Source organism: Melozone crissalis, unplaced genomic scaffold (assembly GCF_028551555.1).
Source record: "Melozone crissalis strain CALT ecotype California unplaced genomic scaffold, PUWL_Pcris_2 ptg000018l_1, whole genome shotgun sequence".
Classification (NCBI taxonomy): Eukaryota; Metazoa; Chordata; class Aves; order Passeriformes; family Passerellidae; genus Melozone; species Melozone crissalis.
In genome coordinates this window covers 35,949,691-35,963,785 of record NW_026535796.1, presented here as the reverse complement: position 1 = coordinate 35,963,785, position 14,095 = coordinate 35,949,691, and the positions used below count along the sequence as shown (strand labels likewise).

General features: G+C 40.6%; 1 protein-coding gene across 17 annotated transcripts in view; it reads right to left on the bottom strand.

The window, feature by feature from the left end:
• Nucleotides 1-14,095, bottom strand: part of NRXN3 (neurexin 3) — an 869,162-nt gene that overhangs the window by 408,879 nt on the left and 446,188 nt on the right. The window lies entirely within an intron of this gene.

The window sequence follows — 14,095 nt, the reverse complement described above, 5'->3', positions numbered from 1 at the left end:
TAGCTCACTGCAAGATAAATGCCTGCCATACTGGAAAACATCCTTAGCTCTGAGAAAAACATATATGTCACTTCTGGTACTTTTATCAAGACATGCTGAAGAACTCAAAACTCCCTCTATCCTTATTTTCAAGTATTAGAAGAAAATGTGAAAAGAAAATCTGCAAATATGGCCAGCTTCTATACCTCAAAATCAACATTGCTTATCAGCACTGGGAATAGGAGTGATGTGCATACTCAGGACAGAGGGATGTTACAGCCTGAGAGAATGGACAGCAAAGGGAACAGCAGTCTGACTGAAATACTAAAGCCCTTCCTGTAAACCACTCCCACTTCCTGAGTTTGAGTGAGATCCAGTCCCTAGTCACTACATTTACAGCTGCTCATTTCTTATTTGTGCTACTTAAGGTAAGTCATGGAGCAGCCACATGATGGAAAGTTAAGTTCCTTATAGCTCAGGGACCATATTTTGCCACTAATATTCACAGTTAATAGTAAAGCTCCAGAAAACTTGATATGCCAACAAATCTTTAAAACTTTTTTCTGTTAACCAGCCTACCTCTTCCAATGAGATCTAACAGGCAATCTAACCTGGCATGAACAAAACCTGCTTGAAAAGGAACTTGGGCCAGTGGGTGAATATGTCTGGCCTCCTTGTGTCTCAGAACCCTTCTCCTGTCCTTCCAGCTCTGGGTGACTCTGGCATCCAATGGAGACAGTGATTTTAAGTCAGTGTTACAGTTCAAACTGCTCGTGGACAGGGCTACAAGCGATCACAGGGGCTGTTTGACAAAACCTGCCTGATGGTGGGAAAGGCAATCTCACAGAAAACGGTGTGCTTCCGTAAATGTCTATGAGCTTTTCAAGGGCACATCACGCAAAAGGGGAGAGATAGAAGAAGGGGAAGGAAACAATTCCAGGTTGTGCAATTAGGAAGAAAAAGACATAAAGGAACACACAGGAGAAATGTCAGGATGCATTTCTATTTGGCCACAAAGTCCCTGGAACAGGCTCCATAGAGTGATGGTGGAATTTGTGTTGCTATAGTCATTTATAATTAAACTGGATGTATCACTAGTGATTGTGACATAAAGAACAAACTTGTAGCAAATGCCAAGGGAAGGACTAGATGGCACAGGTGTTTGCCATTTCTTGTGTCTAAGGCATCTTTCACTTCATTCCTAAGTGCTTTCTAGTCTTTTCTATATAAACCTTTTAATCCCACTATCCTGGCAAAATTCCAACTAAGTAATTAGTTTCTGTCTACCTTAAATTTCTTTTTGTGGTTTTGATTTGTTATAGCATTATCACATCTCCTCTTAAGTGAAGTATAATATTTTGCTGCCATGTTCCACTCCAGAAGTAGTTTTTAATACACACAGAAGGAGAATGTGGTGGCTGTTTAAAAAAGCTCAGCAAACATGAAAATGTAACACAGCAAATGGAGGAGGAGATTGCAGCCAATACAAATCTGCTGCAGAAACTAAGCAGAAAATAGCTCCTCAAATTGGAACTAGACCAGAACCCTGGATTTAACGTATCTGCAATTGTGAAAACTGACAGAAGATCTTTACAAACACCAGCACTCATGAAATAGGCCTATGCACTATCCCTAAAGATCAGTGGAATCAGAACCCCTTCAAGGGGCAGAAGACCATCTACGGAGTCATCCCTAGGGATTACTGCAAAAAACAGCTTCTTTGGGGTATTTTGGAGATCTTTCCTTTAAGCCCTAACTAATGCTATTTGAAGCCTTGTGACATCAGAACACAAGGCTGTGAGGCTACACGAAGTCAACTAATTTCATTTGTAGACCACCCTCCAGTCCTGTGTTTTTAGCATATATCTCAGTCTTAAAATATATGAAAAAGTAAAGAACCCACAGACCAGACTTAAAAGAAAAAACAAACATCAAAATAAGATGTTAGGTTCTTTTCCTCTATGCTTATTTATTCTGTTAAAATTTGGCAATTTAAGTTCCTAGTTGGGTTGATTTCTTCCATTTCTTAAAAATGCACCCACACTAAAAATTACATAACACTGCTTGCTTTTAAACTGTAAATATTCAAGAAAAACACATATCAGAAAAAAAGAATTTCTTGCCTTTGTTCTTTCCAATGAAGTAAGTTGCATGTATACCACATGCAAAAGTAAACCCTTGGAAACTGCATGCTAGGATCTCAGGAGACATGGAAGAAGAACTGGAGATGACAGTATTTTCTGACAGTCATTACAATTACTGATCCTTTTTTGAAGAGGAGCATCAATATAAAAGAAATATGAAAGCATTTTTTAGAACTGCAAAAAATAAATAAACAATTGCATTAGTTAAATCCATTCTCACATCTTGAGAGGTTATTTATTTTCTCTGAGGGCTGATAAAAGTTCCTGATGACATGCTTTCTAATTTTAAAATTGCTCTCACTTCGCAGTTCTGAAAAAGCGGATGTCAGGGAGTGAGTGGGTGGGTCTGTTTTAAGTGTGATTCACACATTAGATTCTCTTATCAGCTCATCCATATTCAGAAGTGCTATCCATGGGATGTGGGGTTCAGGAGGAATCCAGAGGACCAGAAAGGAAAAGGGTCATTTGGAAAGAACTAATTAAAATAGGGGAAATAAAATAGAGAAATTGTTACATTATCTTTGCTTCATGTGTCAGGCATGCAAAATATGTCATATTTATGCCTCAACAGAGTATGTCACACCTGCAGAGAGCCTTTCCCTGTCGTGAGCTCTGGTTCTTCCCACCACCTTGTGACTCTCAATATGCAGAAGTAAATCCAAGGCTGCCATGATCTCCCCACAAAAAGGAGACATGTTTTCAGAGATGCCCGGGACTAGAACCCAAGATCCAAAGCCAAGGCGGATATTCACAGTATAGTATTTGTGTAAGGCTTGTGTTTAAAGCATCCTGAAATAACACACTGCCCTGCTAACTTGCAATCTCTACTGTACACACTTTTAAACACTACCTGCTCCTACTGTGGGGTCTGATCAGGATAGTTCTTCCCCAAAGTAAATAATTCCCAAGAGAAGAAAAGGCCATTCTTGAGATGAGATACAACCAGGTAATGATGTCAGCTATGTAGGTGAAACTCTGAAACTCTTAACTTGGCCTGTTTCTCAGACCATCAGGCTGGCTAGCAGAAATCTTTCCTCCAAGTCCTTTGCTAGAGGGAAGTGCTTTTTTTTCTCTTCCCCCTCCAACTGCAAGAGGTTTGCTGGAATTGAAGCGGGTGTTATGGAGTACCAAGATAGCAAGCTTGTGCCATCGTGTTGGTGGAAAAACAAGATTCAGCCATGACAGCTAAACAAGAAGATTCTGTATGATGTCTGCTGTGCTGGACACAGACATGTCCTGAGGCACAATCTGGCTCTCTCACTGCCTTCATGGTTAACATAGCCCATGATGAACAGCCTCACCACAAAGTCTCTGCAAATCCTGCTCTACCCTAAGCAGATGAAAAAGATTCTGTTGCCTGCAGTGCACATACCTTGGTCCTCAGGAGCTGGCAAGCACAGCTGAGCTGAGGGAGGTAGGAAGAAGGTTGGGTGGCAGGGAGGGAATGTGTGTGATACAGACACACACAACACTGTAATTAAGGGTAATTTCAGAAGCATTTACCTGTGTTTCAGTGTCTGACAACTTTTCACTTGTGAATGCTGCAAACGCCTCAGCTCTATAGACTGATCTTGTTTTTATGTTGCTGGAATGGGAGGAGCAGAAAAATGAGAATGTCGTTTTCTGAATTAATTACCTCCTCTGATTTGAGCAGCACACACTGAAATGCAGTTTAACTCTTGCTCAGGATCTGTTTGCCTTCACTGAAACAGAACTGAAATGGAGCCATGCCTTGTGTTTACAAATACAGAGCTATCGTAGAGGCTCTCCTACCTCAGAAGATAATCAAGGATGAATGCTGCCATATAGAAAACTCAGTGTTTTTGAAGAACTACACTTCATAAAGACGCCTTACTTCACCTTAACTTCACCTAATATGACCTCTAGCTAGCAAAATCATTACCATAAATATCACCTTTGTTCAGTCACCACCCTAAAAGCCACCACTTAATTTCCATTTCCTTTTGCTGAAAATCTGAGGTTCCCCATCCCTTAAAAAGTACTATAATGGGATTGAAAACCAAGCTGCAACTCATCCAACCTATGTCCCTAATTGTACAAGTGGGTCAGTTTTGGGTAGATTACATCCTACATTTGGGTATGTTATATTCCTATTTGCCTGCTCCCTAAGGCAGTAGCAGCATCTTTTATCTTTGTCAAGTGTTCTGAAAGCAGGGACTCATAGATGTCTGAATAACAAAAACTTTGGAGATGTCCAGAGTTAAAAAGTTGTAAGGAAAATTGCATTTTAAGTCCAACATCCAGTACTTGCCTCACTTTTTTATTTACTTATTTTTTAAATTAGCTTAACAATTGTGCTCCAGGTCCTGACCCACAATGTCTCTCTGTGTCATGTCAAGGTATGTCACACATCAGACTGTGACTATATTGGACGTTATACTTTTTGTCATGAAAAAAAATACTCCATCCTGACTTGGTGGGGGTGATGGGGTAAGAAAAAGGAAATATAAGGTGCATGTTGTTTTTTCTCATTTAAATCAAAATCACAGTTTATTTTATCCACCATTTTTCCTTAAATACATAAAATATTTCCAGAGTTTATAGCACACAATGATTAAAAGCATCAAGTTGAACTGCACAAACTGTGCCCAAGTGATGATGCCATATTCTCAAACACTCCTGCCCTGATGTTCAGCTCCCCAGATAGTTCAGGCCTAGGCACTGCAATAACACTGTCACCCTTCTCAGAACTCATTCCTGTCCTTTTGTTACCTGTAGCAACTATTCCACAAGGTAACTCAATCAGCACCACCAATGAACCTCTGCTGAACCTCCTGTTGTTCTAGTACTTCAAGACTTGTAAAAGCCCCCTCTGGGGCTGGAATCTATAGCAGAGGAGTCTGAGACCACCAGATTCTTTTACTCCACCTGACTGCAAAATTGACCCTATACCTATACGTACATCTGAAAAACCTGAAACTTATCTATGTTTACTGTTTTAATACAGTCTTTTTCCACTGCTTCCACTGTGCAAAATAAGTATTTTCTGAGTAGGCCAGTGTATGGGCACTACAACATAAGAACATAATATCTGCTTCCTGCCAGTGTGATATGCAAATCTTGTTCACATGCTTATGGTATTCTCCTTTATTTCTTTTTTAAATGTGAATTTTCAATCTTCCAATTTTTTTCCAGAGCAGCAGGGAGCAGTATGTAGCTGAACTAAATTTCCTGCATCACAAATCTGAACAAGCACTATGTGAACAGGCCTTGGAGTAATGATCACTGATAATCCATCCGGGTAGAACTAAGAACAATTATGACCTCCATTTCAGTATTCAAAGCAGCAAAATCTTTCTGTAACAGAGCTAATCTGTCACTGACAGCAGAAGGCACCACAATCAGCTGAGGAAACACAGAACAGATTCTGGTGAATTGGTAGCAGCAATTAACTTTGGGTTGTCATGTACCCACCTCTGAGAAACAGCATGATGGTGTCCCTTGCTGTTATCAGACTGAATGGACAATTCTTCAGCATTACACACTTACATCAGCACTATTGAGTAGGTGGCTCCCCCTCACTCACTGCTCAGTGCTATCTATCCCTTCAGGACACCTGGCTGCTCACACTCCCAGAGCATTGAGGCAATCCCAACCCAGCCAGCAGCAAAGAAAAAGGCATGACAGTGGTCAGAGCAGCATACAGAGGAAGATGATGCTGGTTAGTGCCTGACACTGAATTGTAAGGGAGAAGAGTTTACCGTAAATAGAATACTACATTAGGGATGGGCTCTTTCCTATTGAAACAAATCAAGAAATTACATAAACTTTTGACACAACTTGAGCTGATATATGCAATAGGAGAAAAACAGGAAGGGAAGTATCATTTGTACTTTGTGTTCACTTCCATGGATTGATTTGACCGCTGTTGGTGGACAAAATATCATAGCAGCTGCTTCTTCTTCAGTGACAATTCTTCCCATTTTAAAAAAAATTCTTCTGTCATTAATCCCTCCAGTCAGAGCAAACCTTATCCTGCAGAGCATTCTTGTATCTTAATGCAACTCAGTTGCTGCAAAGGTAGGGACTGAATTCACTGTGAACACGGACGGGACTTTTTGAGGAGTTCCTGTCACAGACTGGAAACATAATTGACCCTAATAAAACAAAAGAAAATAAAACTATTTGATAAAAGTGTCAGATCATCAAGTCTGGGAACGACATCATTGGCCACACCTGTCCTAACCCCAACACAGATCCACAGATCTGTCCTAGGCAGACAAAGCTACTCAGCATAATAAAGATGAGAGGAGCAGGGATTCATACTGTGTTTGCGGGACCTTGCAGCCCTCTTCAGAATATGATTCAGGACAAGTGCCTGACATTGGTGCTCCAAAACTCTCTGACATCTAATTTCTCTTCAGAGCCTATGCAGTGCCTCACAGCTTAGTTACTCAGAATGAGATCGCATGAATAACTTCCAAAATGCTTATGGATCAATCACAAGTCCAACTGTCTCTCTGAGGAACACTGACAATAACAAACAGTAAATTCTGTTTAGTCATTTCTGATTGGCAATTAATCATCAGTCCCCATGCCAGCACTTTCCCTCCTGCATACCCTACTCCTATCATACAGGTATATCCATATAACAGCCCCATAAACCTACCAAGCGCCTCTTTTCTGGAAAAAAGGGCCTTATCTCCAGAAGGCTGACTGTGGTCTACTCATCCCTCCAGCCCTACAGAGTGCCCTAACAAAGCAGCCCTTGGAGAACAGGTATCCCAGGTGAAACCCCAGGGATACAGAAACAGAGAATGCAAAGGCAGCAGCTGCCAAGAGGGATGGATGTCTCTGACACTGCAGTGAGCATCACAGCCTCATGCTGCTCTCTATTTGGAACTGAAAAGACCATTTGTAAATCATTTTTAATTGTCATGTTAAAAATGCAGAGAGTGCAGCAATCAGAGAGCTGGTGGTGTTGGAGGCCTGACACCACCATCAGGCACGGATCAGCAGACAGCATAATAGGAGGAGAAGCTGCTGGGTTACACAAGCAGGCACAGGCAGGCAAGTGGCAATGTGAGAGAGGAGGGTGAGTGCATGCCCTCTCACTGCTCTCTTCTGGGGAGCAACTCATGGGAACTGAGTGGCAACACAACCTCTTACATCATGCATTAACCAGGTCCATTGAAAAGACACACAACTCGAAATCTGTGGGGCATTTTTCACAATGAAATGACCAGGTTACTTGTAATTTTTCTCTTTTTAAGTGCTGGGAAGTGGCTTCTCCAGCTCCTAGCCATTCATCCCTATCTTGATTAGAAATTATCATGAGAGGTTGCTGCTGAAGTTCAGCAGTCTCTGACAAGCTATTCACCTTATTGGTAGTATGCCTTTAACCATCTATTAAGTGAAAGGGTTCCTAGAAAATCTCACCAAGCCAGGGATCTTCTTTCCAGAAGATATGGTTCTTGAGAAAAAGATACTCAGAATCAGAAAAGATCAGTCACTCTGGAAGTATCTTTTCAGTAAGTCCTGTACAAACTGGAGAAAAAACTTTTTAGGTTGATCTAGAAGCATGGGTTCAGTTGTTTCTCATTAACTTGTCTGCCTCAGGATATCTGAAACACCAAACACAGGTTTGGATTCTGTTTGTAATAAGTTATAATACATAGTAATAGCTGTTCATTGACCTTCACATGCTTCTCACAGCTACTATTTGCTATTAAAAACTCTACAGCACTTTAAACCAAAGTGCATTCAGTTGAGTTTCAGAGGACAAAACCCCTCAAATTCCTTGTTCACTTCTCTGGTCGGTCAGCTACTGGGGAGCATAGAAAAGCAAGGGCTGAAATCAAGGATCTTCCCTGCCTTCACCACAAAGTAGCCAAACTACTGCACTAAGAAGTCCTGGGTGCATTCTCTCAGTAGGTACAATCATTATGCGAAACAGCAGGCAGCAGGAGAGAGGCACAGAAAAGGGTTCTGCTTCACTGAGGATTCTTATTACTGCTTAAATACAGAAGATTGGATTTTCTTTCATTATTACTCCCCAGGAGACCAGGGGCCTTGCAGATCTAGGATGTTTTGTAATCTGACATAAAGGACACCTGTTCATCTGCAGCACATGGATTCACTTAGCAAACACATTCTGGTTGTACTGAGAGCAGCAGAAAAGCTGTGCTTGCAGTTTGAGGGTGGAAGGTAGCAATGGCTAACTGCTGCCCTTCAGACTCCAAGAAACTGCTTTGATTGCTGTTATCCTATTTATAGTTTCAAAGAGTTATCCTTGCAATTAGAAGTAAGAAGTTGAGAACAGTCATAGCCATGCCCAACTCTTCTATAGCAGCACTCCTATGGTAATTTTTCTGCCAGCCAGAAATTAGCACTAGGAAAAATGAATTTCATTATAAATACAGAAAATAAATACTAACTTTATATTATGAAAGCATCAGAAAAATGCTCCAAAACTTGGTTCATTATATTTAAGAACAAGTCTAATGCAATACTGATCAGGAGAGAATCAGGCTTATCTTTTCTGATATTCTTGCTGAAGCTTTCTCAGCCGTAGGGAACAGAGATGATGCACAGTAACAAACACAGCCAGTTCCCTATGAAAGATTTCAGTGGCCTGCTAAAAGGAGTTCTTCTATATGTCAGGGGAAACCTTCTAGAAGCTTTGAACACTTAGCTTTTCCTACTGTCTGTTAGACCTGTGATTGCTGTCATGCTCTCTTATCTAAGCAACAACCTAAGTGGCAAGAAACCGGAGTGTTGATTTGGTTGAAAAAGTTTTGGCTGTAGTCTTCAGCAAAATTCTTAAGAAAATCTGCCCCAGTGGTAGAACTGAAAAGAGCCACAGGAAAATAAGGTAAGAATGAGCAAGCTATGAGAAGTGTGGATTGACCCCACAGAGTTCTGTACAATATTGATACTGATGTGTACAAGTGACAAATTAAGTGTTAGCTTTGTGAATTACTTCACTTTCAACCACATTAGCAGGAATACCTAATTATTTTTAAGCTCAAAGTAGAACCCAAGGATAACACTACTCACTCTGGCAATACACCAAAACAAGAATACTAGGGAATTTTACACAAATATGCAGAGAACCTTTTCTCTTACTGCCAGTCCTAGTTCTAAGAATCAAGTAAACAGACAATTCTGACAGATAAGCTTTGGTAAACGTATCTCAAGCAGTTTAACACATTACTGTACACACCTGTCTATCCCACTACTTTACTAGAGACGTCTACCTTCAAAAGTCAATAAACAAAATGGGAGTTATTCCATGCCTAACTTGCTCTAGGTTACAGTCCTAACCAAGACTTGGCAGAAACCTTCTTCTCTGATCGATTTACCTGAGCTAGCAGATTGTAAAATCAGTTGTGAAAATGCAGACACTCCCCTCATTTTGTCACTCCATTGACAAAAGTGATAATTTTATTTATTTGCACTGAAATAGAGTCCACAACTGAGAAATGCAATGCTAAATACACCTATTTCTGCCCCAGTCTACCTGTAGATGTCCTGGGATCATTGAGGTTATCCCATTTTTGACATTTTATTCAATTCAAGGTCTTACAGCAAAACTGTGGTCTGCAAACACATTCATCAGGCCACTGACCAATTCAATCAATTTGTCTGTCTTCCTTCCTTTCTGAACCACAATTCTTTTGACATGAGCTGCCTGTAAATCCACAAACAATCTCTTTCCATCCAGCCAGTTCCCTCTGGAATTGTTGAAGAACCTTCCTTCTACTGGTGCTGTCCTTCCAGAGATGCACCATTTCACCAAGGAGCACGGTATAAAAGCCATTTGAATGGTTTTGCTTTCAATTCTGTGATTGGTGCTCTAAGGTGAAGATAAGTACATAGAATAAAATGCAAAAGAGATAAGCACAAAGAGGCTCAAGATACTCTTCAAGTCACACTTTTTAAAACAACTTAGAAAATCTATTTCTTGACTACCTTGATTTTATGTAGGAAATGGGGGGTTGGAAGTAGTTAATTTATGCTTCGGGGGAAAACAGAATGTTACCCCTCCCATCTGCAGTTTTCTTCAGTTCATTAAATGAAAGAAATTGATTTGGCGAAGGTAATTTTGTAATTAAAAAGCTTATCATGGCTTTCTCTAATGAGCTGAGCAAACAGACAGTAATTCAGAGACAATATTTACACAGTGCACACTGGGGGACGTTTGCTTATAAAATTAAATAATAGAAGGAAATAGGAAGAAGAGAGAAGGAAAAGAAAGGAAGGAGATGAGGTCAGTTCTAGATCCAAGTTCATCCCAGGGCACTGCTCCTCTGATGACTTGCTCCTGTTTCCACTGCATCACAGCAGCAAAAAGAAGAAAAGGCTGTAAGTGACCTAAGCTAGTCCCTTGTGTAAGTGGGCTTTTCACAGACTGAATTTACTATGCTCTCATCTCCAGCTGGGACCATAGCCAACTCTCTATTCAGGATTTCAGGAACAGCTTTATACTCATTCAAGACTAAGAATTACCTTTCCAGGATACATTTCCTCTCTCTAGGGTGCCAGAGGCTTCATGCACACTGACTGAGGGCACAGTATGGAAGAGAAGAAAAACTCTTGAGAACTGTAGGTAAACTTGACTTCAAAAAGCTCTTCTGTTACATTTGGAATGAAACTCAGAACTCAAACTACTCCTTTTTTACCTTCAGAAAGCAAGAAAACATGACAAAGATCCTGCCTGAAGCAAAGCTTTGTGCATTGCAGGATGAAAAAAAAAAGAGAGAGGAAATCCAGCAGTTCCCTGGAGATTTTTTCCCTCTTGGTCTGCTCTGCTGTGCAGAGGTACCATTCCCACCCTAGGGGAAAGCTTCCTGGTACAGAAAGGAGGAAGTCTCTTCTCTGCCCCCGTTACCCTCAGCCTTCAAAGTTTGTTCTCCAATCATCTCTCTCTGCTCTGTGTAACTATGGATGAAACCTCTGGCAGTTTAAGAGTGGAGGGAAGTGAGCGCAGGAAAAATCATTCTCAGTTTTCTGAGTTTCTCACACTTGAAAAGCTGTTCCCTTTATTCTTGCAAAGAGACCTGGCTCAGATACTGTAGCAATTGACAAGTGCAATTCGAGGGAAAAAGATGAGTTCCAAAAAGAGTGAGCAGAAGATCAGTTAGACGTGAGGCAGCACAGAGACAGAAAAATGCTGCTAAGGAAAAGGTTAATAGTGGGAGCAAACTCACAAAGCTTAAAAGACCAGAGAGAGAGAGAACAAAATGGGAACTTCAGTGGACAGAGTGAAAGAACCTGTGGATCTAAAAAATTGTCACGTTTCAACTCAGAAATAGCTGCCTTCTGATGCCTAGCATATGCTTTCAAACCCTTCTTTACAGCTATAATGTAAAGCAAAAAACTCATATTAACAAAGAAGAAAATAGTTTAGGAGATTTGACTCACAAATTTCCAGATTAATTTCCTTCTAAAGGATGGGGTAGATTCATCCCTTTCCATCATCAGAGGTCAGCATATCACTGTGCCTCAAGGATAATATGAGGGGGGACATAACAATGAGACCTCTTTCTTTCCTTATTATATACTCCATGATAAGACAACCTACCTCCACTCTGAACTGAGTCCAACAGGAACCACTAGTACAGGAAATGTTCCAGCACCTCCTGAGACTCTGACACCAAAAGGCATTTTTAGATTTAAAAAAAGAACAAATGAGTTTCTATCTGCCGAGTCCAGGTCCACACCTACACTTTTCTGAATAGCCTCTCAAAAATTAACACCAACCCAATTTAATAAGTTAATAACTGATTTCTGTGGTGTAAAAAGGTATCTGCAACTTACATAGAGTTGCATGGAGCTCAGTCAAACTGCTCACTTAGCAATCATACCTTAGGCTTCCTTACAGTAAAAAAGGAAGTTCTCCATCTCTGCTTTCCTCAGAGGTATCCTGTACACATTCTATTTTTTTCTCCAATACTGGATACTGCATAAGAGCATTCTGAGACCACAAGGCAGGCTCTGAAGTTCTGCAGGAGCTGGACTCAGAAGTCTGAGAGCACACTCATGATAGTGGCTTGGAACAGAGGATAAAGTCTCTAAAATGAATTGGAGAGACACAGGCCAAAACAAGACAGATAAAATCACAACCACACTGAGCATCTGCAATAATCCTTAATCCATTCTCCTAGATAGGAGACTCCTGTGACTTCTCCAATACCACACCCTGCTGGCTGTCTCTGAATATTCTCTGACAAGAGGGCACAATTGCACAATCATTAATACCAGACATCCACACATTCTAACAGTACTAATTTGATAAATATCAGGCACAAAACCACATTCTCACCTCTCTAAAATTAGCCAAAGAATATGATAGAACAGTTAAGGCTACTTAACTGTTTCAACCCCATGTCAGTTGGGGTTGAAAGCACCTGACCCAGCATATAATCAGAGGTGCAAAACCAGACAGTCCAAGACCCAAGTCTCTAAGTACACACTAAAATCCTTTGAAAAAATCTGAGAAAGCAGAATAATTTTATTGGTGCCACGTAACCCAGCTTTTCTGTTTTTATCTGAGATATCCTAAAGGCTGTGTCATAGAAACATTGTCATTATGCACGGCAGGGAGAATCTCTTTCAGCACACAGGCACAGAAGCAGAACCTAAGATAAGACCAGAAGTGCCCTGCTTGCCATGACTCACAGTCAAATGTGTCTAGAAATTGCTGATAATTAAGACTTATGAAACTCAGTACCCCATACTCAATCCTGCAAGCTAACAAGCACTCCATGAGTTAAAGGAATTTGATATACTCACAACAGTTACTAATTGATTACCAATGAACTGAATAATTGGTTGCCAATATTTCTCCCTTTTCAGCTATATTTTCCAGCATAAAAACTATTTTCCTGTTCTTCATCCTTTGTCTTCTCTCATCCTTATAACTCTTCCCTTAAGTGCCTTTGAATCCAGCAGCAATCCCTTCAGGAGAACAAAGTTAGCCAGTGATGATTTGCTAGCAAGAAAACAGACAAGAGCCCAAGAAGCTGCCTAGGTCAGACCTCAGGGTAGAACTGTGCCACTTCATTAGCTGCAACAGTAACATGAAAATCCCAGTGGCTCTGCAGTAATAAATATGTAATAAATACTACCTTTATATATAACAGAAAAACCCTGCAAGTTACACTGCTGGGGAATAATTCTGTGTTCTGCTTAAGCAAACTGACTAAATGGAATATAGCAAGGCTTTTCCATCTCTTAGTTCTGTAACCTAATATTCTCAGCAAAACAGCAAATATATTTCTTATTTCTGGGGGTTTTTTTTGGTTGATTAGTTGTTTTTCTTTCTGTTGTTTTGGTTTGGGGTTTTTTGTAATGATAAACTTGTAATTTATTTGTTTGTGGGAGAGTGGGTGTAGCTGCTCCCAGAGCACAGAAGCAGAGGCGCTTGAGCAGACAGCACTGCTCATGAGCTTAGACTGTCAAGACAGAGCAGAAAGTCTCCTACAGCTCAGGTAGAGACAGCCATCGGCTTTTTGAAGAACAGGACCAGACCTATGTCCAGTGCCATTATGCTGTATTGTAGGGACTCTTTTTTGATAGGATAGTAACTGTTGGGAACTCACCCCAGATTTCCTTTGACCTGAAAGAAATTATATCTGAGGTGACACTACACAGAGAAAATTAATAGATAATGACTTAAACATCTGAGGGCCAGCTGAAGAGAAGGCGAGTAGAATAGCTACTGAGAAGAGCAGAACTGAAAAATGATCCACACATCTCCCACCTTACTGGCAACCCAGGGTGGGCTTTTTTAGTTTTCTTTTTTTTTTAAACCGTGGGAAGTGAGGTTGTCGTGATGAGAAGAGAATGAGGTGGCTGTGAGCTTTCTCCAAGGAGTACTTAACTACTCTCTGGGTATTTTAGTGCCTGCACACGTGAAACACTTGAGTATTAGCTTACCACTCTTTCTCCAGTTAAAAGCATAAAATTGCAGATACCAAGTGTTTTCCTCTCCTCATTCTCTTTAA